Source organism: Mauremys reevesii, linkage group 5 (assembly GCF_016161935.1).
Source record: "Mauremys reevesii isolate NIE-2019 linkage group 5, ASM1616193v1, whole genome shotgun sequence".
NCBI classification, from domain to species: domain Eukaryota; kingdom Metazoa; phylum Chordata; order Testudines; family Geoemydidae; genus Mauremys; species Mauremys reevesii.
The window spans coordinates 27,076,996-27,102,072 of NC_052627.1; the positions used below are offsets into that span (position 1 = coordinate 27,076,996).

The following is a 25,077-nucleotide window of genomic DNA, read 5'->3' on the forward strand; positions in this document are numbered from 1 at the left end:
CATACGAAATCTTTCCGGGTTTTGGGATTCATTACTAACCCAGATTTTGCTGTGCATTTTCACAAAGTTTTGATAAGTTCTGAGGTGACCTGGACTGAGTTTTGAGTCAAGTTAAGCCTATTTATAGTTTGGGGTGGAATATTTATCCAAGTTCAATAAGGAGGTACTCCCACTCTAGTTCATGTGGTCATGAACCAGAACCAAAATCTGGATGTTATGACATGGACACATCTCTATTATTGTGTGCGAGTAATTGTGCACGTGTGCTCAGAAGAACACCTTTTTTAAAACAAAAAAGGTATTTTGAAAGACTAAATACAAGACCTGAATTTAAGTCCAGCCTCAGAATTTTTGCACCTCACACAAGGAAGTGGTCTCAACTTTGTATCTTCTATCAAAATGTTTGAGAGATGAGTCAAGTAACTGGAAAGTTAAAATCACTGGATACACCCTAGTTTGGAAAGAGAGAGTGGGTAGATGGGAAGCAGGATGGAACACTATATAACATACACAATTACCTAGTTTAGAATAACTGACAATTCAGAATGACAAAACTTGGAATACTTATGGATCACTGTACAAACTGATAAATCACACAGTGGGGTACTGTTAGGACTCTGCTAAATGCCAACAATTCAGATAAGGGAATAGGATCAGAACCTCTCTAAGCATCTGAGTAGAAATGAGCAGTTAGGAATGCAGATAATTGATAATGGAAGCTAAAGGTATCCATGAAAAAAAAAAAAGGACATACAATTTTTGCAATATATAAAAAAATCAAAATTCTATTAATGGTATGGTCTGATACTAGGCATGGATAATATAGTTATCAATGATGTAGAAAAGGTAGAAGTATTTGATAAATATTTCTATATTGTATTCAGAAAGCAGCAAGATGATGTATTCATATCTTAGGATTTAATTATCACTGTTTCTATTCCATCAGTAATCAGTAGTGAGGATGTTAAACAGCAACTATTAAAGTTAAGCTATTTTAAATCTGCAGAATCAAATAGCTTGCACCCCAGAGTATTAAAAGAATTTGAGAAAGGTAACTGTGTTGACATAGTATACTTAGACTTCTGTAAGGCATTTAACTTAGTCGTCCATGACATTCTGAGTAAAAAAAAAAAAAATTAGCACTATATAAAAATCAACGTAACCCATGTTAAATGGATGTAAAAACTGGTTAACTCTTACATTGCAAAAAGTAATTTGTAAATGGAGAATCATCATCCAATGGGGGTATTTGTAGTGGGGTATGTCGTGGGGTAGACACATCCTGTCATGGGATGTCAGGTTGCATATGGTCGATGAGGGGTTATGCCTCAGCTGGCTAAAGCCTATAAAGTGGGGTAGTACAGACTAGCAGCCAGAGTCCCTTGGGCCTGCCCTTGCTCTCAGGGCAGCGTGACCAAGTGGCCAGAGTCCCTATAGTTACCCTCCTGTGTGGGGCTTGTGGCCTAGCAGCCAGAGTCACTATGGCTTCCCTCCTGTGTGGAGTTGCGGGGCCTAGTTGCCCAAGGAAGGTGGTGGCCGAGGTAGGGTGACCTAGGCCCTCCCTACTCCAGTGGGTCCACCCAGGGCCCTGACAGTGGCAACTGTATTCACCATTGGGTCAGCAGGGATCTGCCAAAACACACTGTCCTATTTCCTGATCCTACAACCAGATCAATGTCGATTTCCCCTGGGCTACCTCCTACCCTGTCTTCCAATGCAATAGTCCATGGGTCCTCTGGGGCCGTCGACTAGCGAAATTCCTGAAGGCTCAATCCCATCTCTGGCTTCCGCAGCCAGCTGGGGATCTGTCTAGGGCTCAGAATGTCTGGCCTCTGTGGTCTGGGGCTCCAGCAGCTCCTGTGAGGGAACCTGCAATCCTTCCTCCTCAGCAGTCTGGACCAACTGAATGGAACTGCTTCCTCTTAGATCTTGTCTCCAGGTTGAGCATGCCCAGCAGGGACAGAGGAGTGTGGCCTTCTCAGCCCACAATGCTGGGCCAGTGTGTGGTAGATACACCCCGTCACAGGGTCCCACGGTCCAATGCCATTCAGTATCTTTATCAATGATCTAGAAGAAAATATAAAATCATAGCTGGTAAAATTTGCAGTTGACACAAAAATTGGTGGAGTGGTAAATAATGATGGGGACAGGTCAGTTGTACAGACCAAGCTGGATAATTTGGTAAAATGGGCTATTTGAACAACATGAGGTCCAAAACAGCCAAATGCAAGGTAATAATCTAAGAACAAAACAAATAACTTGGGGGTAATGATAAATAACCAACTGAATGTGGGCTCCCAGTGTGTTGCTGTAGCTAAGAGTACAAATGTGGTCCTTGGATGTGTAAGCACAGGAATATCAAGAAGGGGTAGAGAGGTGGTAGGACCTCAGTATATGCCATTTTGGTAAAACCATTACTGAAATACTGTGAACAGTTCTGATGTCACACTTCACACAAGGGTTCAGCAAAGAGCTCCAAGAATGATTCAAGGTCTGGAAAACATGCCTCATAGTGACAGACTTAAGAAGCTCAATCAATTTAGTTTATCCAAGAGAAAGTTGAGGCGACTTGATAGCAATCTAATTGCACCTATGTCAGGCAGAGATTTCTGATAGAAGAGGACTCTCTAATCTAGCAAAAAGGCCTAATGTGATCCAATGGTTGGAAGTTGAAGCTATACAAAATCTAGTATTGCCAAGGCTTGCAATTTTAATGCAAATTCCACAATGTGGGTTTTTTTCTCAAAGCCAACTTCTGAAATCATCTTATCACTTGAGAATCTCAGCACTTTTTTTAGTAAGCTTCTAGCCCTCAGAGCTGCAGAGAAGGGCTTGAAAATGTGAAACCTAAAGTCTCCAACCACAGAAGAGAAAAAAAACCACTTCATTTAATATTTTAAAATTCAAGATTTGAGCACCTAATTCACGAATTTTGAAAGCATGGGGTTGGCAATATTGAAAATTAAACTGGAAATACATTTTAAGTGAGGGAATTAATTATTGGAATAACTTACCTCCAACTTTCCATAGTGGTTCCTCAGGTCCTATCCTTGATTCCCTTCTCTTTGCCCTCTACACCTTACCTCTGGGTAGTCTTATCCACAAACACATTCAGTCACCATGGGAATAATAGGCATGGAGAGGCTCAGCCTCCCCTGGTGCTGCTGTGGCCGCCAGACCCCTGGTTGCAGGGTTTTGGGGGGGAAGTTTTTGATTTATTATGCCTCATGCAGGTTTTGGGGTGGCTGAGGAGAATAGAGATGCATGCTTTTCTCCCGGCAGCTTGGGGTCTGGGGTGGGGAGGCTGGCTGGGGGCTCCTCCGGGCAGGTGTGTATGGGGAGGCTTGGGGTTCCCTCTTTTCTAATGTATCAAACATAAGCCACTTGTCTTCACTCTCAAGGCTGGTCACTACCTATTCCCACCCTACCTATACTTTCTCATTCAGAATCAAAAAAAGTCAGCTCCCACCTCGAACTGGCCCATGATACCAGCACCCATTGCCTACTTGTTAAATTTCCAAACAAGCACTTTTGTGTTCTCTCTCATACTTGCCTTCACAGTTGGGAGGACACCCTCATAACCATCCAAAAAGCAATCTCATTATCTTCCTTTAAATCCCTCTTTAAAATTCTGCCCTGCCATGATGCTTACAAAATACTTGACAATGTTTGGCTGCTGGTGTGCTGAGACCACTACCTAGCTTGTTGACAAATACTGCCTCACTGTTTCCTTGTACTCCCCTGGCTGTAGCCCATCTGTTGTTTCTTGTCTTATGATTAGAATGTAAGATTTTGGGGCAGGGACTGTCTTTGTCCTGTGGTTTGTACAGCGTTTGGCACAATGGCATCTTGGTTTGTTGCGTAGGGCTCCTAGGCACTACAATAAGACCTATAACAACTACCTAGGGATGTGGTGGAATCGCCCATCACTTGAAATTGTTAAATCAAGAGTGGATGTCATTCTAAAAGATATGCTCCAGCTCACATAGAAGTTATGGGCTTGATACAGAAATTACTGGGTGAGGTTCTTTGGCCTGTGTTATGCAGGAGGTCAGACTAGATGATCACAATAGACCTTGCGGGCCTTAAATCTGATTCCCAGTCCCAGTCGCAATCCTCCATCTTGAGCTACAGCCACCCCTCTCACCTCAAATATCTGGTTACACAGCGGAAGTACATTCTTCAAGTACTTGCCATCTCTCTGTCAAGAGCAGGGTTTATGATCCAACTACTGATTCAAAAAAAGAAAAATACTAGAGGCTTAGGATGAAGGGGTAGGTGAAAATTTAAGGAAAAAGGAGAGAGAGTGCACTTTCTTTTAAGGCTGCTGCCAGGTAAGCTCACTCACACAGCCCTGATTTACCTCTGAAACAAAGGCTCAGAATATTCGCACGTTCAAGGTATTTTTCTATTTTGAAGTGACATAATCCAGTCCTGTCAAGCACATGTTGTGTAAGGCTTTGTTTTGGTAATGCCAGACATGGTATGATGCAACAAGATGTGCTGGTGACATATCTTGATTGGCAGCACAACATGACATATCAGAACTTCAAAGCAAGTGATTGTTTCAGGTGTAATTTAGAAACACCTTTCACCAGTTCCACTCTTTGAAAAACTGCCAGGCTTAAGGTTTCTATTTGCAGCTGATAAGCAGATTCAGTTTGCTTAGAGAAGCAGATTTTTTTTCCTGCACTGACAAGATGATGGTCTTTCTAGACACAGTCTGTGAAGCATCAGGGACTGTTGCATGCGCCTCATTAAATGAACTGATATGCAGAGATGGTGCATAAGCTGCTGTTTGTAGTACCTTTTATTTCAGTTATATACAACAGGGGCCTAATATTATGCAGAACTGACCATATATTTCATAGCTATAGTATTGGGATGTATGATTCTGGAGCGGTGAGTGAAGATTGGAGAATAATGAAGCTGTGATAAAGAAGCAGGAGGGCTGTTTGTGAATGCTATCTTGCCCCCCCCCCAGGCAACTGGGGCACTTTTTTTGGGGGGCATACCTCTATTATGTCCTCTCATTTGTCTCTTATCTATCATGACGGGGTCCAGTCTGTTCCATCACTGCTCACCTGGTAGAATTTCCATGACTCTAATCACTGCCTCACCCTATCCCAGAAAACTGACTTAGTGCCTCTACCCTATCGCAATTTCATCCCATGCTCCCTGCCCTCCAACTTATCTCTTACCTTCTTTCTGGAGTGGCGTGGAGGCTGAGGGAGAAGACGTCTTCCTTTCCTTCCTCCTCCTGCCTGGCTACACTTGGGACATTGCAAAGCACTGATCCTGCTCCCTTTCCAGGCTCTAGTCCAAATATCACAGCTGGATGGGATGTGGGGGGAGGGGAGAAATAAGGCAACTAATTTCCTTTCCCCTCACACCAATGCAGGAGGGACACAGCAGGGAACTAGTGGGGATGCTGCTGAGCTGTAGCAGCAGGGTAGAGAGAGCAGTTGCCACCTGGTACTCCTCACTCACATCAAGGAGGATTCAGAGCATTCCGGGGTCAGAGAGGAGCTGGTGAGACAGGATTGGAGAAGTTGTGCTCCCTGACAAGACTCCTCCGGTGCCTTTCCCTCCGAGGGAGGGCACTGGTGCTCAATCAACTGGTCCTGTCCATGCTCTGGTACTGGCTCAACACCCTGGTCCCGGCCCCGGTGTTCCTGGCCGACCTCCGGCAGGTGGTTCTGGAGTTCTTTTGGCCGGGACTGCACTGGGTCCCCTGCTCCTTAGTCTGTTCACGTCTCCGGGCGGAGTTCCTCTGGGCGGCGTCCACTGACTCCCTTGACGCCTTCGAGGAGCAGTGGGCGCTGTCCGGGGTTCTCTGCTCAGTGTCCCCGTCAGGCTCCCTTCTTATGACCCTTTGACCGCACTCCTGTCCCTGTTCTTTTATTAGTTGTCCCCCACAATTAGTGGGTTTCTGAGGTCCTGCAGATCCTCCCCTTAGGCTGAGGGGGGGATCCGTTAGCATGGGGCGTGCTTCCGCTCGCCCCGTTTCCCGGAAACCCAATAGATACCTTTCCATAGTGATGGGCCTGAGCTCGGGTTTGGTTTGTTTGTAGTACTTGGCAAAAGTTAGTGTCATTTCTTAAATTGTCCAGCCCACCTAGTCCTAATTACAAGAAAAAATAAAAGGACGGTGTCACTCTGGCTGTGAATGTCGGGGGAGGGATAGCTCCATGGTTTGAGCATTGGCCTGCTAAACCCAGGGTTGTGAGTTCAATCCTTGAAGAGGCCAGTTAGGGATCTGGGGCAAAAATTGGTCCTGCTAGTGAAGGCAGGGGGCTGGACTCAATGACCTATCAAGGTCCCTTCCAGTTCTAGGAGATTGGTATATCTCCAATTATTACCTTTACATGGCACAATCTGATTGCCAATGTCTGTCATTATGGGGCAGGTTTATTTCCATTTACAAGGACAGGCAAAATGAAAGTCAACAACAGGTTAATCTATTGATCAAATAAGATTTAAGTACTCATATATGCAGTCCGTCTTAGTCCCATTGGCAAGCACTTAGTCTTGCAAGTGGTCCATTAAAGTCAGTAAATGCTCATTACTGCGAGTAAGAGGTGTGCTAACTAGCACTCAAGCTGTATGAAGAGGACACAATGACATTTAAGAACCTGCTTCTGATCTCACAAAGTGGTGTTAACCAGGAACACCACCACTGAAGTCAATGGTAGTTTTACAGAATTGGATCCAAATTCTATGTAGCTCAGACTGTTTCCAAATTGACTGGCCTACTAATCTACCAGGATCAGCTAAGTGAATGGGGACTATATCTGAGCAATCAGGTTTAAAATATGAGAGACTTGTTTGTGCAGTAAGGGAAGAAGGAAGTAAAGTCATTTACATGCTTAACAGTAAAATTTAAATAGACTAATCAGGACTGTTAAATATCTAAAAATAAAGCATTGCCTAATATCAGCCCTTGGGGTTGAGAGAAATTCTTTAGTGAGATGCAATGAAATAACTTTTCAAATAAAAACCAGCTAGGCCACATTTCCATAATTTTATAACCAGAATTGCTCCTGAAGCTACATTATATATCAGATGGAGAAAAAAAATGGAAAAAAATACAGTTGAAAGCAGACAGCTGCCCAAACATTAGAGAACCTGTATAGCTTTGACTAGCTCCCCTGGAGAGAATTTCAGTGGGAGATTTAGTAGTAGATACTTTTGTACGTAAGCTTTTCAGTCTAAATAGACTCACATCTTTCTAGTAATGGCTGGAGAGGATATGAGCATTACACACATTTAAGGCCTCATTCCAGCTGCCTTTTATGTAAGATAGAGGAAGAGCGTGAGGAATCTCCTGACCCATTTGTGCCCAACACAAGGGCCATCTACAACTAGGACTGATCCAGGCTACTGCAGCCAGCAGTGCTAGCCCTTCCAAAGGGGATCGAGTAAAGGCAGGGCCATGGCCCCGTTTCACACCAGCCTACAGAACTGCACCACTGCGAAGGATGGTGGAGTGGTAGCTCCACCACAGGCTGCTCTAAAGCTACTGGAGAAATTCTGTGTGTCATCCAGAATTCCTCTGAATGCAGCACAGCCCCTTCCAATCCCTACAAGGGTTGTGGTTGTCTGTGGTTGTCCAATAAGGAACAGAGCTGCACGTAACTTGGGATTCTGGGGGAAACTGTCCAATGTGCTAATGAGGGTTGTTCAAAAACTGGTTCCTGTTACTTTGAAACACACTGTTCTGGAGAGGTATTCAGAGAATTTGCCATCTTAATTCCTTTAGAATTCCTATAGTGGCAATAAATATTCTTTACACATTCACAGCACCTGGGGTTTTCAAAATTCTTATAGATCAGTGTGGAGAACAAGGTTCCAGAAATCCAAGAGTGGGATAAAATCACTGCAAATTAAAGACGGACATTCTGTCTGTCTGGCTAGCTACATCTAGAGAAGCATGCAGCACTATATAAAATATAGGAGACACAAATTATGAATCCTGACTAATATTTTAAGGTGTTTGCCTTACAACAGTACTGATGCACAGGTAGGCATAGTATTTGTAAGTTGTCAATATAGAGCAGTGTCTCAAAGGGGCTGATCTTAAGCACAGCAGGCAAAAGGTTGCATGTTTGGAGAACATCAGTGCTCAGAAGAAGCCGTTTCTGTATGGTATTCTTTACAAATTTATCTAGAGGATTAATATTGATTTATACCTACATTTCTTTTTCTTTCATTTTTTGTTTAAATAAGCAGATTTACCGAGATGAAAGCGCTTACATATAAAACTTCCATTACTAAGTGGATTTTTTTCTAATCTTCCCACCTGTAGCCAGAGTCAAGACTTACATCAATAAACACAGTCCTTATACAATCAGACTTGAAAGGACATAGTAAGTAGAAGGAGTCGCTATAAAAAGCTGAATTTTGCTTAGGAAGTTTTTCCTCATTTTTCCCCCTAAATGTTTCAGAATTCAATATTTTGAAACTTGCAATTTTTTTAAATTGTAGCTGGTTAAAAATTGGACTGAAAACATAGTGCACTTTTCTAAAATGTCCAATTTTGACATTTGAAAGTCACAATTTTTGTCCATCTCTAAACATAATTGTTTTAATATAAAGAAACGTATTGTCATTGACTCACTACTTGTGAGCACTGCAGATGAAATGAGTGTGCAGTGGCCTGGTGAATTGGAACTGGGAGAGTGCTCAGTGTGTGGGGTAGAGTGGCTGTGATAGAAGGGGGTTAACAGGGCATTCAGGCTAGCACAATTTGAGGCACCTAGAATAGATAAAAGATGAGGCCAGAGCTATAGCTGGATGTACTGTATTTCAACCCAGTTCTTCTTCATATGTACATATCTCCCATGATTGTTTTCTTGCATGCTTTGGTCCATTATCCTTACTTTTTTCCAAGGAATTTCTAAACTAAAAGTGTATGGTTTCCACTGTCCTGTGAAGTGCTGAGCACCTCCTGTGAAATGCTGAGTTCCCCCAACTTCATAGAAGCTAAGGAAGTTTAGTGCCTTTCAAGATCCGGTCCATGTACAGTAGTAGGAATTGATTATATCATACACAGATGTGCAGTGAAAATCCAAGGGGAGATTAGAACCTTTGTCCTCTTTTCTGAATCTAGAACTCTACTAGATGAGGTATAAAAGGAGCCGTTCAGATCCTTAAAAACATAATTGCTCTTTCTCAAGCCTTATTTGTCAACCAAACCCTACTTGTTACTAAATCGGATACATAATTTTTTGATGTGTGACAAAATGTTTCCGCTTTCACTGACGAATGAGATAATACTCCTTATAGGGAGGATCACAAATTAGGTTCTGTAAAAGAGAACATTACCGCTCTGTGGGGGTGTGGAGGAAGACAGCATGAGACAGAATAGGCATTTTTCCATTGGGACTGCTCCATTACAAACCCAGGAAATGACTGATCTGTGCTGAAAGATTCTACAATCATTATTAAGTATAAAGCAGTATAGTTTACTGTCTTATTGAGCAGATTAACTTGCAGCTGCATGGGGAGCAAGGTCTGTTCTTTGAATAACCTGGTCTTTTTAATATGTGAACACTGACAAATCATGCTTTCATGGCAGTGGCTGCATTTCAGTGCAGAATGTATTGATTGCTACCCTACATACATACATACTGGGACAAAGTTCCTCCTCTACCTTGGTGGGTCCTGCGCTTATTGGCAGATTTGCTCACCTCAGAGATCTTCCCCTCTGGAGGAACCCACAGTCTGGGTCAACTCCTCCTGTGTCTGATCAGGAGTTGGGAGGTTTGGGGGGAACCCGGGCCCGCCCTCTACTCCGGGTTCCAGCCCAGGGCCCTGTGGATTGCAGCTGTCTATAGTGCCTCTTGTAACAGCTGCATGACAGCTACAACTCCCTGGGCTACTTCCCCATGGCCTCCTCCAAACACCTTCTTTATCCTCACCACAGGACCTTCCTCCTGGTGTCTGATAACGCTTGTAGTCCTCAATCCTCCAGCAGTGTACACACTCAGCTCCTTGCACCTTTTGCTCCCAGCTCCTCACACACGTGCACCTTACTGACTAACTGGGAGACTTTTAACTAGTTCCAGCCAGCCCTTGATTGGCTTCAGGTGTCCCAATCAATGTAGCTATCTCCACTGCCTTCTAGAAAGATCTTAATTGGCCCCAGGTGTCTTGATTAACCTGGAGCAACTGCCATTTGGTTACCATGGTACCAGGGATTTGTTTAGCCTGGGGTTAACATACCTGTTCCTCACTACTTTACTGTAGCCATCTGGCCTTGCCCCATCACAATACATATATACACATTCATGAAAAAGTCCATTTTTTAAGTTTAAAAAAAATCACTTAATTTTATTTGTTGAAACTTCCTCTTTTCCTTGGGCCAGGGGTGGGTTGAGGCTCAGTATTCTGAAAAATCAGGTAGGCCAACTCCTACCACCTCTTCCCTCTTATCCTCCTGCTCTGTTCTTAAAACCAGTGTCACTGGTTTTCTTACCACATGGATTTTTCCTGCAGAGAGCTAGTGTCACACTCCTGTTGAAGGTTGGGGTTTTAACTTTATTCCTATCAGCAGATTAATTCTACATGCCTAGTCAAAATATGTCACAGACTCTAAAGACAGTGTCTTCAGGAAGAAGATGGAATGGTTTTGTTTTTTAATGTATTCTTAATTTCCTCTACTCTGCATTATAAATCAAAAATATAATCTTTAGGCACAGTGCAGAACCAGAGGGGGAAGTGATTGAATGTCACCGTTAAGCTCCTCCCAAGCCTGGAGTTAGCTGGGGTCCGATTCGGCCCAACCACAAATCAGAATAATCCTGATATTGCTCTAGCTTGTACTAGTTGTAAGTGGCCCCAAAATGTCATTATACCAGCTGGAGATCCCCTCCCATTGTCATGCCCCCATACTGTTCTGCCAGAAATGGAAGTGCACTGGAAATCCAGGGAGATGAAGTGTACTGTTTTGGTTCATGCTCATACATTTTTTGGTACCATTGCAGACTTCTCCTCCTTTCCTACATTTGATCTCACTCCTGCTCACTGGCCCAGGCTCTTTACTGGTGGTTCTCCGGTGGACACAGCTCAGGTAACCAGCGTTTTGCAAGGGATGAGCCATTTTGTTTTGATAAGTGGCCAGCAATGATCACAAAGGGCCTAGTGCTGAACACACGCAACTCAGATTTTCAACAGTAGCTAAGCACCTAACCAGGTAAGGGACTTTGTAAAGCCTACTAGTGCCTACTTGTATCTTTATAATCCTGCAACCTGTGTGAATGTTTGTCATGTCAGAATGATATAACCCTTCCAACAGCACATGAAACCTAGTGTTCTCTTTGTGACTTGATTAACAAACTCAGGGGACTTGTTCTTTTGCTTTATATTTCACCCACACTATTTCTCTGATGTCAACGAGAGTTTTGACCCAGTGAGGAATGAGTAAAACTGAAAAAGGACCTCCGGATTTGTCCCATTGTTTACTATTGCTATATGCAGAGGAAATAGCCTCTCAGGCAAGGGGGTCACAGTGAATAGTTGCTGCTTCCTTTCCATCATTTCAGAGACGGGCTCACTTGAGTTTATGAATAGTAATAGAAGTGGATGGAAAACTTATTGAAATTGCCCCCATTCCATGATGTAGGATAGCAGCTGCCATGGCACACCACTTAGTGATCACCTGCGTGATATTCATTAAGCTGTGCATTGTATTGTTCCCTCTTGTGCCTCTAGTCTAAAAGCCCCTTGAGGTAGGAATTGCGTTCCTCATCTGGCATATTTGAGACAATTATATGATGCTGTGCACACTTAATTACACTATATGGTGGCTTATAAGGATAATCTAATATGTATTCATATTTGGATGATAATTACTTTAGATACTTCAGAACTAATGTACAAGTGCCTACTTTTGGGGATAGATGCTTTCAAACTATATCAAAACAAATAAATACTATAGCCCTAGATGACAAATAGTACTACATTCTGCGTACAGTACAATGTGCTCAAAATGAGTGGGTAAGGATGCAAATACTGTTAGATTATTGCCCATCATACCAAACATGTGTAAGTAGATGAGATTCTTCATACCTATGTGGCACATTGGCTGTGGTCAAGTGTAGTGCCTGCTGCATCCTCCATCAGGGGACTGTCTCCTGCATTGGCAGGGAAAGGTAGTTGATGATGATCCAGCGGGGTCTCTTCTTCTTACACCTTCAATGAGCTGATTCTCAAATCTTCTTCTCCAAACACATTGCTGAGAACAAATATATATAAAAAAATGAATAATACCTTAACTTGTAATGAAGACAAGGCTGAGCAGAATAGCTGTGCTATTCTGTGTGTGATAAAGAGCCTTAGCAGAGTACCTACTTTAGAAATGGGAGGAGGGAATGAACCAGATTCTAAAAATAAAAACAACCCCTTGACCAATTTGGTGGTGTCGCCATGTCCCCATGACCACATTTCAAACAGTGCAGGAATGATCACAATGGGCATGAGGGCAAGAATGTTAATGGTAGGTTGAGATAAATGATAACACGGGCAAGGAGTTCAGAACTGAGACCTGAGCTTGGAGGGGCTTGCAAAATTAGTTGAAATGGGTAGCGATGATGCAAACAGAGGGCACACTGTATCCCAACCTCTTTATTGTTTTCTCTGGTGGGGATAAAACACTGCAAAAGTCATCCCATATTTGCCGAGAGGAAGTTTGAACCTTGGTGTTGCCGCTTCTCCCCCCTCCATCTCTAGGGAAGCCCGTCAGGGATTCTTCACCTGTTTGAGTCTCTGGGGGATGGAGGAACATGTTTGGGCAAAGAGAACTTAAAGCCAGGGATGCTTTGCAGCACAGTCCCTCCCACACTCAAGACAGTTGGGATTTTCTCATGAAAGACAGCCCTGGCCTGTCAGCATTGTCTTATGTGGATTCTTGCACATACATTGAAATCCCCCCATCAAGAGTTAAAGTTTAAGGCAATATAGGGAGGGAACTCAGCTGTCATGGAGTAGGGAGTAGCATGGAAGCAGCAGTCCTCTCTGCTAATGCCACATCCACCCACAGATGCCTCAGAAGTGCAGGATTTCACCATGGATTTGGGGATTCCCACCGGTCAGAAAGGCCATGTCCCCACCTTTTCTTTAAGGATGAAAGGCAAACCAGCCTATCCCTCCATTTCACCTCAGCATGAAGATACCAAGAAACCTATTTCCTAGGACTTCCATGTTTTTGTTTTTTTCCCCTAGAGAAAAGATGATTTGTCTCAGCCGTAAGCCCATATCTTGGCTTTGATCAGAGAGACTGTTCATCTCTGACACAAACAAGTCATTTTCTTTCCCAGTAAGGCCACTTGTTTGACTTTTCCTGCAACACCAGTCTTACCCTTGATATGTTTTTATTAATTCATTGCCAGTTTTATCACAATTTCCAACCCCCTACTATCTCTGCCTTATCTGAGTCCGAATCAATAAATGGCAAACAGTGGCTTCTAATGATTATTTACATAATTTTATTTAAATACCTGTTATTCTATTGTGGAGGTCAGGACTGAAATGCATCAATCTTTTAGGGGTAGAAAGTGCACATGCAAAACACTAAAGAGTGAGGGAGCTCAAGGAAATAAATTCACAATGCAGTAATGACAGATTACACATTTGAGACAAGTATGACAGATGAGTTTTATCAGAGTAAAATTGCAAAAGCACTTTGCTGTCCTTCTTAAAGGGGATTATGGGTACTGAAAACCCAGATTTCATTATCCAGTTAGATATAATACAGGAGATATCTCAGGCAACTGTTAACATGGGAATAGCAACCTTTATACAGGAGGCGGGAGAGAACAGAAGGGAGAGGACAGAAAGCTTTTGTTTCTTTAAGAAGGGGATCTAACTTCCTTATGGGGTCCTGGATTGGTGCTGCGTAACCAGGAGAGAGACAAAATTACTTAGAACAGACAGACTAGATAAACAGGAAAATCAGTGGGGAAAGAAGAGCCTTTAACAGACTGGCTTGGAGAATACCTATAAGCTTTCGTAAAATTTTCGGCTCAGGGTGGACAGACGAGAGGTGTACGATTTTTGTCTGGTCTGGATTATTTTCATACTGGCTTGCCCAAACTATGTGCAGCATTTTCATAATTGGAAATATGGGGGCGGTTGTGTGTTTTAAGATTGCAAAACTATAACTGAGTTGTTGGTTTTTGTTTTTAAGATGACCATTAGTGGTAAACTTCGTGACAGAGGTCACCATTTAAAAATTCAAAATTTGCCATTCTGCAACGATGTGGTACTAATGTTTTTGATATTCAGATACAGGAAGATAATCTGGTTATTGCAGGTACCTGGGTTAATGAATACTGAGTTTTTAATGGTGTCCCTTGTAGATCACACACTGTCGATAGCATGGTACACCAATGACATAGCTATATTATGCATAGACTGCAAGAGGATCATTACAGCTTGAAAGCATAGGAACTCACTTAAATACTATTGTACAAATGAATGCTATTCTCCTTCCTAAACACAGATAATTCATCTAGTGGAGATGAAATAAAAATTGCACCAAATCCTTGCCTAAAGTATAAGCTTAATCTGAACCAAACCTTTGGTTTGAGTTTTTGTTGTTGTTGTTGAAGGTATCAAAAATTTGATTAGCTTTTAGTTTTAAATTATTAATTGACAAAGTACTCATTTAGGGCCCAGTCCTATATAGACGCCTCTACATGAGAAATATTTTTACTCTGAGTCCGACTGATGTCAATAGCACTATTCATAGTAGTAAGTGCTACAAAGCACTTTTCAAAGGGACCTAAGGGGATTAGGCAACTGTATGTTATTAAAATTCAATGGGATATGGGCACCTAAATCCCATAGGCTCCTTTGAAAATCTAAGCCTATGCCAGTAATAATCATTTGCTGGAGCATCTAGCACTTTTTTGTTTGCATGTTTGCACAGCTATTGATTTGATGGTATTTTATTTGAAAATGCTAAAGGATAAGTTACATTATTTTCTGCATTTTCATTATTTTGCACTTCTAACTTATTGCTGGGACTGAAAGCGAAAGTGACAACATGTTTTGAGAGGGGTTATTCTCTCAGCTTTTCCATTTTAACTAAAAGAAGGAAGGAACAAAAATGCTATGAAAGTCTGTTCTCACAAGATTTCCAGTTTTGGGGTTGGTTCTTTTTAAACACAGACACTAAGAGTTTTATATACACTTTTTATAACCATCCAAACTTTGGAATACTTTTCCAATTGAAATTTCATTATTTATGATCTAGGATATATTTATTTAATGAAATATATTAGAAGCTTATAGTAGCTGCCTTTGTTTGCATTCAATTGATTAGCACTAGAATTGATATGTACTCACCTCTATTCCACTATATCATCCTATTCCTTATTTTTTTTCACCACAGAGGCATTTGGTTTGAAGGGAACACTCCCCTTGAAATTCTGTACAACGAAGGCAACACTAGACCACACTGATTACATTAGGTTGACAAATGACACAAGCATTAGTTACCCTCTGTCTCTCTCTGTGTGTCTAAAACCCAGATGCGTTATGTCACTGTAGAAAACTGTATGAAATCAATAAACTCAAGGAAAATGGCTATAAAACTACAATTCTTTAAGTCAAGAGAAAGTAAATTGCTCATGCTGCTCAGGTCGTTTTGGATTTGTCGTCTGTTTCCATAAGAGATTTTCTTTCCAATAACTTAAGTCTCAGGAATTAGAGTTAGTCACTATAAACCTAAAAGTTGGATGCATTAATCTTTATATATGCTCCCTTCCATTGTGTCTTGCTTTATTTATGGAAATCATTTTGCCAGAGTAATACTATAAGCCATACAACTTGTTTTCATGAGGAATTGAAGTTTTAAAAAATAGCTCAAAATAAAACTAGACATGAAATATCATTTGAAAACCACCACATAAAATTTACAAATATTTATTGCTTGCAATAACTATTGCCCCAGTTCCTAGGCAGGTGAAGATTTTTAATGTAATATCACTACAAGTCTGTATCCAAAGCCCTTCTTTGTAGTTAAAGCATGTAAAAACCTTTCAGTGCTGCCTCCCCAGTGTCAGAATTCACAGGCCACCTATATTATCTAACACACCACCCATTTTAAAAACCAGATTGATGGCCTTGGTCATGAATGCATACTACAGAATAAAGCTATGCTTGGTGTATAAGACAGATATCTGCTTCATATTCAGACCTGAATGGGACGGGGGAAATGTGAATTTGTTTGAAATATTTGAGTAAACAAATAACGTTGAGACCAGTTCACCGTCATTCACAAACACAACTCTCATCTGCTTGGGAGCCAACTACAATGTGGAAAAGCTATCTTTTATCCCACGACACTATGGAACTGATTCTGGTCTCTCACACTGGTTTAAAACCATTTTACTAATAAGTGAGATCAGATCCACATCCTACGGGGCCAGATCAGCTTATGGAGGTCAGCATGCCTTTGTTTCAAAGCAGCCAAAAAATTGCAATCATGTCTGGTTCACGTATAGTAGGTTTTGTAGACCTTATAGATCCAGGTTCATAAACTATCTAGGAAATGCGCCTAAAGGGCAGATTATGAGATGTGTGCACAAGCGTCTGTGCATAATTTGCACATGCAGCTACAGTAGTTGTTTGTGCATATGACCAATCAGATGTATAAGTAGTAATGTGCATGCACAAGCTCCATGTCTATCTATGCAATCACAATACTGTGAATCAACTGGGCAAATATGTATTTTTGCACGTACAGCTGACTGAAAGATTTTCTGAGAAATTGGACCTAAATATTTATGGAGAGCCTGATGCCAGTTCTTTCCTCTTCCCACCAATCTGTGGTTTACCTGGCATCCAGCGGCGTCCATCCAAACTTTCCAAGTTACCTGGTGGTTTAGTGGAGCATCATCCAGGAAGTTGCAGTCTACAAGCCTCCCAAGCATCTAAAGTCACACTAAGCTATTGACACAATGGAGCCAATGTCATAGCTATGCTACAGTGTAGGCCCTATCGGCTATGTCTACACTGCAACTGGGAGCAAGCCCCCCCAGTTCAGGTCCACAGACTTTTGTGTTGGGGGCTGGGCTGGTGCTAATGTACCAATTATAGCTGTGTGGATGTTGCACCTCAGGCTGGAGCTAGGGCTCTCAAGCCTGGGGTGGTGATGGGGAAGAGGGGGTCCCGCCAGCACAAGTCTGTGGACCCAGCCTGGCAGGCTAGCTCCCAGATACAGTGTAGCCATAGCCTTAGTGTCACATAAGTGCAGCTTTACTACACCTACAGTACAGGACAATTTATTGAGTTAATCCAAAAGTGTGTTTAAGACAACTACATCTTTTGAAAATGACAAGTTTGTCATGGAAATGAATGATTTAATGCATTAGGCTTTGATCATGCAAAGATTTAAGCACACAAACAACCATTGATGTCAGTGCACCTACTCCTGTGCTCATAGTTAAGTGTATATGGAAGTCTTAGCAGGACCGGGACCTTAGCGGCCTTGAATAAATATCACTTCCCCATGTTGCTAACTGCATTTTATTTTTCAGATACCGAAACACTCTGAACTCTGTGGTGAGGAGTTTAAAATAAAGATCATAATTAAGAAACAAACAAAACACGTGAGTGGGTGTAAAAGTGACTCAAAATCTGATCAATGAATCTTCTTTTGGGAGTTGTTTTAGAAAACAGCCTCAGGTCATTAATTTACTTGGGCAATTTTCAGTCTGTTTTGATGGATCAGTAACTTGATGGATTTGACTTTAACAGGCCTCTATAACGTGAAACAGTGGGGCTATTTCATCTTTGTTGGCTCACTTCCTACTAGTTATAATAAATTAGCTATTAGTTATTGGTTTAATGTGATAGCACCCAAAGGTGCCAATCTGGATTAGACTCCATTGTCCTGGGCATTTCTTAAAGCTACAGCAAGCGCTTATAACATACAGTCCTAATCCTGCAAGTTACTTCATGCAGGCAGACCTCTTTGCCCATGCATAGCCATGCTTGAGTCAATAGGCCTCCATGAGACACACCCGCATGGAGCAATTTGCAGGAACAGGGCATAAAATTAAAAAACAAAGCAAACCAACAAAAAACAAATGAAGGGTGGAGGAAAAAGAACACAACATACAAGCTGAGTTCTAACGCAGAAAGCAGTCTTCTCAAAATAACTTCCAGTCCTATTGGTAGGAATGCAGACCTACAGCTGTATTCTTCCTTTTCAGCAGCTTTCATTTTGCTATCCTAGCGTATCTTTTTTCCCCTGCCTGTCCCCAGTGCACAACTCACCCTCCCCTATCAGACCATTTACAAATTCTCTGCTCTCGCCCAGCACACTGCAGGCCTTGCCACCTGTACGTCCCTCTGAGGGAACCTGACCTGCTTTCTCCAGTCACTGTGCCCACCTGCCCATGATGAGAATTTAAGGGCTTTCAAGCTAGTGAGGGAAAGTACATATTGTAGGTATCTCTGTGGGGTTTTGCATGGACAGCATTTTACGGCTGTCCCACAGCAATAGAAACTTCAACCAAGAACTGGTCAAATTATTCACTGTGAATTACATTTTATGTAAATTTAACCCTTTCTTCTTGTACCTAAGTCCTTCTGGCACTGATCCTGATTTCTGAAAAAGGATGTGTCACTCAGAAATATTTCCTGACTATTTTTGTATGAACAATTTTCAACTTCTGGGCTGTTACCAGATTGTTCACTTTGACTATTCACTATTCTTTAGTCATGGAATATGAGTGACCACCTAAGTTACATGCGCTTGTTTCTGTTCCCTGATCAGATGGTTAAATCTCTTTGAACTCGAGAATAATGAACGACAAATAGGAAATAGCCCAAAATTCACTTTGGCTATAAATCTGCAGAAAATATTCATTTGTGATCATTTTTGCAATACTTTTTGGATAAACATCTTTACAAATGCCTGGATACTTGTGAATAATAACAAAGAATCAGACTCAGTGCTTTATTGTGAAATCAGATGCTAGTACTTACAAAAAGCAACATCCTTTCCTCATATTGTTAATTACTATAAACATTTCAGATAGTGTAATACTATAATGTTTATAGGCCTGATTCTGCTACTCTTACTCACATGGAATAGTTCTGTGCTCTGCAAATAGCACCATTGGAATGTGACTCTTGTTATCAGTTCACTTTTGATGCTTGATTATAAATAAATATTATGGGCCATATTGTCAGCTGAATCATAGCTCCAGTCGACATACCTGAAAAGTGATGAGAGGGGTAAAGGTGGCTTAGAGCCACCTTTGAGTTCTCCCAGTCCCCAGCATAATGTAGAGCAGCCTCGGGGCTTCTTTAAATGACTCCCCTCTGCAACAGCCCCCAAAGGGCCATTTATGTAGCCAAGACCTGCTGAAGTACAGCAGCACTCTGGCCACGCTTCCTCCCATGGCCTTCCCCCTTGTATGCTCCTATACTAGGGCCTAGATCAAGGGAATCCCCATCTTGCTGGTTAAACTTGCCTGAAACAGAGGGCCAGAACAATTTAACATAGTGGTATGAGCAAAGTGCTTACAAAATCCTAAGAGCCTTGGCAGCACAGCTGCTATTCTGGTAATGAGGAAACATGTTTGGTGTGTGTTTGTTGTATGTGTTTCTAGAGCATCATGAACAGAGTCTCAAAGTAGTTCCCTATGTTTTTCCCCTCTCATTATCATGCATGGTATTTGGTTGCTTATTATTGCACAGTTTTGTTTATCTTGACAAGTGGTATTACAGCAAAGCTGTGTTTAAGCCACAAACTATCAATTCCACCTTATTTTCTCCCAATTTATGTAAATAATCTCAGTTAAAGAGAAATGATGTTTATCAAAGGCAAGCTGCACTCTAATTACATTTAAAAACAGAGTCCACCCAGCATGCTTAGAGGCACTACATTTTGAGGATATGCAACTATTTAGTTAGCATACTGTATGTCCCCCAGCATCCACAGCATGCCAAGTTGCTTCTTTATCTTTCTCTTGAATGGCAGTCATTGCAGCCAGAGGCTAAGCAATGGAAGATGTTCATTCAAAAGCAACATCTGCTTGCATTGCAGACTGTGCATTACATTGGTAGCTTTTGCTTTTCTTCAAAGCTTAATTATGAAGAACTTAGGCATTTTGTACAGTATTTAAGAACATGTTTTCATAAAACACACAAAACCAACTCAGCATGATATTTAGAGGCAAAATAAAATGCAGTTACATATTTTCCCATTCACATCTATATTTACAATGCACAGGCCGATAACCTACCACTTCCTACAGGTTCCTGAGCTCTCCCTAATCATAGATAACAATTGCCAAGCTCATGCTCCAAAATGTCTGTTAGTCTATAAGGTGCCACAGGACTCTTTGCTGCAATTGCCGCACAGTGACATTTTTCACATTCAAGGTGTGCACCTGAAAAAGAGCCTTCTTGAGTTCTTGTGATTAATATCGCTGGGCAAAGTCCTCAACCAGTGTAAATCTACACAGCTCATTAACTTCTACTGTATGGAGTTACGTTAGCTTACATCATCTGTGGATCTGATTCTCTATCTGTACAGAACCTGCTAACCAGATATTAGCGGTTCTGGTCATTGACTTCACCAACTGTAGAAAGACTCAGATTCACAGCTCTCTGGCCAAATCGTCCAGTGGAGAAAATTGGGATAGCTCCACTGATTTAAAAGGAACTACACTTATTTACAGCAGCTGGGAGTCTGGATGCTAGCTTCTTGTAATCAAAGCCAGCAGAGGTATCATGGCAGATCTTTAGGGGTTGGAGATGGTTTAGGTAAGGCTTATAGTTGATGAAAAATGATGTGTGATACTGATCAGGTTTATCCTTAATAAAGTTCTAATGGGAGTTCAATCTAGCTCTCCTTGAGGGGAACAGTCAGACCTGAATACTTGGAAGAGGCGAGTTGCAAGAGAGAACAAACCCTTCATGAACAGACTGAAAGCTCAGGAAACATGCACTGAGATTTTTCAAAAGTGACTCGTGATTGTGTGTGCCCAACGTGAGACATCTTACAAAAACTTGATTCCCCCACACCACCCGTCGCCCCCAGAAACTACTGAAAACACACCTCACTGAAGATTTCACCTTTATGACAATCTTGGTCAAGATTTAAAAAAAAAAAGTGATTAGTGATACATTACTCACATTCCATTCATGCTTTAAAGCATATATTCCTGCAATGACTCATGTCCCTACTAATGAGGCTGTGGGAGGCATTCAGCACAGAAACAAAATTTAACTCATCTTTCTAAAATTCTTTTTAATTTCTCTGAAATCCTTGTGCCACATCTTGGTTCACATAGAATATCCCAGAATGTATCATTCAGTGTCATCACAAATATCAACTCATGCCCTGCGGATCCATGCTCAGAGGGACTCCTTGTGTACCTATGTGCCCCTGAGCACATAGACATCACTGCCACATTGTATCTCTACCTCCAGACCTCGCAGAGGGTCCTCCGTCGGAACCAGGGAGCTGCTTGGGCTGTTTTAACTTTCCTGTAGAGCCCTTCCATAATGTGAAAATCCCATTGGGACCACACTGCCAAAGAGCTGGAAAGAGGGGCTTAGGGAGGAACCCCAGCGCAGGTGTGGAGACCTCTGACTCATCCACAGAGATCTACATGGATTTCATGAAGTACCCTTTGCTTTTATTATGGGTTGGGACAAACTCTGCCTTGCTCAGATGGAAGAGATCAAAGGAAACTCCACATGGGAAACCACGCGGAAATTCCAGGCCCCCTACACTGTTTTTTTCCACATAAGAACAAAATCTGACCTATGGGTCACACTGAATGGAATAAAAAATTAGAATGTATAATGAAATAGGAAGTGCCAAGAAGATTTCACAGAGAGGAAACAATAATTTGAAAAAAGTTAAAATTATGTCTGCTCTGAGCCTTTTCAGAGGAGATGTTCAGCACACACATTTGTGCTTAATTCAGATTTTGTTTTGTTTTGCAATTCACCTGTAAAGCAGAGAGCTATTGCTTTTTGTCATGTATGTCACAAGCTGCTGAAAACAAAGCTGCGAAAGCACAGTGCAGTCTGTTGCAGATTCTTTCTTAGACTCAGCATTTGTGCAGCTACATCTCCATTGCTATGTCCCTGAGGATTTCTCAAGGGCAGATTATCTATTTTTTTTTCTTCCCCAGTGTCTCTAGTCATCCTAATTAGTTTGAACCTGGCTATAAAGATTAACCCGATCCCTTCATTAAGAGGCTTGGAGAAAAGATTGACCTCATACCCTGCCACGTCGTGTGTGTGTGTGTGTGTGTGTGTGTGTGTGTACGCGCACGCACAAGTGCAGATATCTGAAGCAGCAATGTAGGCAACTGAGCGGTATATTCAGAAATGGCAAGTGAGACTATTATGATCTTTCCTCTTTAATCTCCAACAAGCTGACACCCGATTCTCCTTGTGCGTTAGTTTGGCACCTGTGTAAACTCCACTGAAGTCAATGGAATTCTTCCTGATTTACATTGGTGAAAGAGAGAGGAGAATCAGGCCCCATATGGCTGTGCTGTGGCCTTTGGGCTTGGCATGCTCTCTCTGTATAATATTGCTTCATATACCTTTTCTCTAGGTTATCTGCACCGTATGGACAGCGATGACAGTAGGACAGTATCTAAGTAGGACAGATTTTTTTCCTCTTGTAATTGGTGATGGTGACGCATCCTCCCATGGCCTTAATCAGAATACCAAGAGGCACATACCACTGAAGTGGAGGCTAGAATGGCTGTCTGGAGATGCCAAAAGGGAATAAAAACATAATGGAAGCTTTCTGAAGCAGGAAGGAAACCCTGATGCTAGAGGTGATGACACAGAGGGAAAATGTGATGAAACTGTAAGTTATGTATTTGTTGGTGGAGTTTGACAAAAGTCGAAGGCTAGGAAAGGGGCATAAACTGTGACTGGAAAACACAGCATACCTCAGACTAATAGATTTACAAAAACTAAGATTCCAGAAGTCCTGTAAAGCCCTGATCCTGCAATGAGCTTTATGGGCAGACTCTGGCAACCCATAGTGCTCCCCCCAGGCAAAGCCATGCACTGGTAGGGAGCTCATTGCAGAAGTCAGTGGGGTTCCAGCAGGGACAGGGAATCACCCCACACAGAGCTCATTGAAGGACTGGGATCTAAGAATGGTGTTCTCTCTCTCTCCTGTTTCCATAAACTTCTCATGGCAAAGATGAAGACTTGTCATTGACTACATGGCCCATCTGTAGAAAATTCAACTTGGGACTGACTCTGTTCTCATTTACTCTGGTGCAATTCTGGACTTCAGCAGAATTATTCTGGGTTTACACCAGTGCAAGTGAGAACAGAATCTGGCCCTTTTCAGCTGACCTGAATGTTACTATTTTTAGGTAATTTTTTTTTCTATTTTTAGCTATTTTCTAACTGCCACTCAATTGTACTAAACAAATGAATGAAAAATGTCCCTTCCCTTCTTTCCCATTATTTTTTCCCCTGCTGAAAGTTCTGTTCTTGTTGACTTTCTACATCATCATTATTAAATGAGTAATTTGACTTTTGTGCCATTGATAAAAGTCTTTATTATTTAATGTGGGTACAGTAGTTACCTACCTCAGATTATACATACTGCATATGGATCTGAGCTAAAGCCCATTGGAGACAATGGGAATCTTTCCATTTATTCAGTTGGGCTTTTGATCAGGCTCTGTGTGTTCGGTCTCTTTATTATACAAGATATTATATATAAGGGTATCATATTTCCTCTTACTCATCGTGTGTGTGTGTGTGTGTGTGTGTGTGTGTGTGTGTGTGTGTGTGTGTGTGTGTGTGAGAGAGAGAGAGAGAGAGAGAGAGAAGGGGAGAATATCCCATCAACATCTATATACTATGCATCATATCCCCTAACATTTAGTTTAGTTGTGTTTTTAGTTGCACTCCTTTGAATCTTAGCTAACTTTTCAGTGTCATTTTTATAGTGGGAGGCCCCACATTGCATGCAGCATTTCAACTGCACTATACCAAGGCTGCAGAAATCTGCTACTGTTACAAAAGAAAGTGATTTATAGCAGTCACTCATTCTCATCCTCAGCAAACCAGTCTAGGCTGCACCAGGGACGTCTGCTTGTGTAGTAGGCTTATCCAAATGTTGAATCTCATATACCATATTACATTTGTACTGTAGTTATTACCACTTAATACACCTGAGAATGGCAGGATTAAAGAGATATGATTGCTTTACAATACACAACGCCACACTATTTGTATCTACGTGGCTGTTGCTTTTGCTACAGTTAGTTCATAAGAGCCCTTTAACGATTTCATTTTTTATTGCTCCCACTGTATCTGTTATGCTGTCATCATTCATTAATGGTCCACTGAAATTAATGCAAGGGATAGGATGCAAGTGAAACATTCAGAAGCAGTTAAGTGACTAACTATTATATAAAGGAAAAGGATGGTGGTGTACATTCCCTCTCTTGGAGACAAATTCTGCAGTGCTTACTCTGAAAAAAAAAATCTCCTGTTGAAGTCAGTGGAAATCTTAGCTGAGTAAACACTGCCAAACTTGGCCCTTGATTGCTCAGTGGGGGGGAAGGTGGAGCATGGGGGTGAGGAGGGGTGCTGCTTGTGTGCAATGCCTCTCACCCAAGTGTTTGCAGGCTTGTCCAGCACAGCTTTGCTCTGAAAATCAGTTCTCCATGTGCTCTGCCCACTTTGTGAGTGGATATCAGCACTGCTCCTAGACACACTAAAGTAATAATACAGACTCCCACCTTTTGCCTTAAAACTATTTCCCTTCTTTCTTCACCCAATAACAAAGATCTCTCCATGATGTTGGAGGACTGAGCTGGGGTGACCGGATGTCCTGATTTTATAGGGACAGTCCTGATAGGTGCCTATATAAGACAAAGCCCTGACTATTACCCCCCACTACCCCGTCCCAATTTTTCACACTTGCTAGCTGGTCACCCTAACTAAAAAAAACCCTCCCCCTCCCAGCAGCCCATGCATATGGACAGAAACCTAAGGATATAAGTAGAGGAGCAGGGTCACTTTTATCTCACTGGTCTTAGAGTCCAA

At 41.8% G+C, this 25,077-nt stretch overlaps 2 long non-coding RNA genes across 4 annotated transcripts in view; one reads left to right on the plus strand and one right to left on the minus strand.

The window, feature by feature from the left end:
• Positions 1-893: 893 nt before the first annotated feature.
• LOC120406602 overlaps positions 894-25,077 on the minus strand; it is a 186,259-nt gene continuing 162,075 nt past the window's right edge. For all 3 annotated transcript variants that reach the window (XR_005599397.1, XR_005599400.1, XR_005599398.1), the window contains 2 exons: positions 12,073-12,238; positions 894-2,067 (listed from right to left, as the gene is read on the minus strand). This is a non-coding gene — a long non-coding RNA (uncharacterized LOC120406602). The remainder of the gene's footprint in view (positions 2,068-12,072; positions 12,239-25,077) is intronic.
• The window catches only part of LOC120406607, a 41,228-nt gene continuing 27,149 nt past the window's right edge, over positions 10,999-25,077 (plus strand). The window contains exon 1 of the long non-coding RNA XR_005599406.1: positions 10,999-11,197. This is a non-coding gene — a long non-coding RNA (uncharacterized LOC120406607). The remainder of the gene's footprint in view (positions 11,198-25,077) is intronic.